This window comes from Dryobates pubescens, chromosome 7 (genome assembly GCF_014839835.1).
Source record: "Dryobates pubescens isolate bDryPub1 chromosome 7, bDryPub1.pri, whole genome shotgun sequence".
Taxonomy (NCBI): domain Eukaryota; kingdom Metazoa; phylum Chordata; class Aves; order Piciformes; family Picidae; genus Dryobates; species Dryobates pubescens.
This window is the reverse complement of record NC_071618.1, coordinates 32,960,361-32,962,340: the sequence shown is the minus strand read 5'-3', so window position 1 is coordinate 32,962,340 and position 1,980 is coordinate 32,960,361. Positions and strand designations below refer to the sequence as shown.

The following is a 1,980-nucleotide window of genomic DNA, read 5'->3' as shown; positions in this document are numbered from 1 at the left end:
ACAAATGCTCATTTTGAGAAGAGATTGAAGTAATAAGCATTGATTGATAGTTCTCAGGACTGAATCATGAGCGAATCTAGTGTTCACTGTTTCAGGGAAACTCATTTTTATTATAGAAAATGAACAAAATGGCTTGTCTGTTTAATAATATTTATTGAACAATAGGATATGCAAACAAGTTATGATTTACATACGGTAATGCTAAAGAATGAATCATTTTCCATAGTTGAACTCAATGATTGTATTGATCCTAGTGGAACTGTACCATGTGAGGAGTTACCTGAAAGTTGAATTTGTATCATTAGAACATCTGTTTCTTTTAATGATAGAAGTTCTTTAATAATTTGGGGGTTTAGTCATGCAAAATTGTTCTGCACACCAGGCAACTTTGGGAGTAAGAACAGTCTGTCTTTTATAGTCTATTTGTTTATTTGAGCTATTGTTTATTTGTCTACTTATGACAATTATTATTCTGATAGTGAATGAGCACTGAATACATTATATTCTAACCCTTAGAGCTTTGTACATCCCAGGTTTTATCTGTAGAGTTGCAAACAAGCCAAATTTGCATATTATACCATTAAAAGTAATCCAGCTTGATTATTTAAATTATTTGTACAACTATAATTCATGTTCTTATGGTTTTGTTTACTTGTAAAATATTGCCATATAAAAACAAGAGGACTATTTAAGTTTATAAATGTGGGGAAAATATATTATGAACATGACATTATAATTTAGGGACAGACATTATATTGTAACACTGAAATGGCCCACAGCCAGTGAAAATTTTGTGCAGATGGTCCCTGCACCTGCAAGCTATTGGAAGGTACAATTTTTTGAAAGCTATGCTTAGATCTCATGAGAAGACCTTTTTGAATGTTAATGTCCAAAACTTCTGGCTTGTAGAGATCATTTTACTATGATGAGACTCTCTAAGAAAAGTGAGCACTGCAGAAACCTGCATTGCTAAAAGTATGGTGTAAGATGTGAAGATAATTAAGAAATTGGTTGAATTAAAAAAGAAAACATTTCAAATATTACAGTAGCTTACATATTACACCATCACTGATACCTCTTCATATTGGGTTCAGCATGGGCGTTACATATGGCAGCCGAAATAGCTCAGTTGGGAGAGCGTTAGACTGAAGATCTAAAGGTCCCTGGTTCGATCCCGGGTTTCGGCAGAAGTTTTAACACATCCAAGTGCCGGGTTCTGCATATTGGCCGCAGCAACCCCATGCAGTGCTACAGACTGCGGTGAGAGTGGCCAGGCAGAGAGGGAGCTGGGGGTGCTGAGGCTGAGGGGAGACCTTGCTCTCTGCAACTTCCAGGCAACCAGCACCAGAACAAGAGGACGTATCAAGTTGCACCAGGGGAGGTAGACTGGAGGTTAGGAAGAAATTCTACACAGGGAGAGTGATGATTGCCTGTTGGAATGGGCTGCCTGGGGAGGTGGTGGAGTCACCATCATTGGAGGTGCTTAGGAAGAGACTGGATGGGGTGCTTGATCACATGGTTTAGTTGATTAGGTGGGTTGTATAATAGGTCGGATGTGATGATCATGAAGGTCTCTTCCAAACTGATCTATTCTATTCTATTCTATACCATGGTACAACTGTGGATGTGCAATAGCTCATGAACTCATTTGGCACAAGTAACAGTTGTTAACATAAGAGCATTTACAGTGAGGAAAATCATGTCTTTAATTTATGTCGTAAAAATGTTGTTGTTACATGATGTTGTTTCTATATCAATAATGTCATTTAAAACATACAAATATAGTTTATAAAATTATCAAATATATGCACTCCCATTTTAAAATTATGGGCAGAATATTCACCTATACTTCATACTCCCATATATTTATATTTATATATATATTTATATTTATCCCATATATTCCCAATGAGAATAACTGTTTCATATATGATGCCTGTAAAATAGCATGAAAATACTAGCAAAATTAGTAACTGATCC

At 36.0% G+C, this 1,980-nt stretch overlaps 1 non-coding gene across 1 annotated transcript; it reads left to right on the top strand.

The window, feature by feature from the left end:
- The first annotated feature begins 1,114 nt into the window (after positions 1-1,114).
- On the top strand, positions 1,115-1,187 carry TRNAF-GAA (transfer RNA phenylalanine (anticodon GAA)). The gene has a single exon. It is a non-coding gene; the product is annotated as a tRNA-Phe (tRNA).
- Positions 1,188-1,980: the final 793 nt, after the last annotated feature.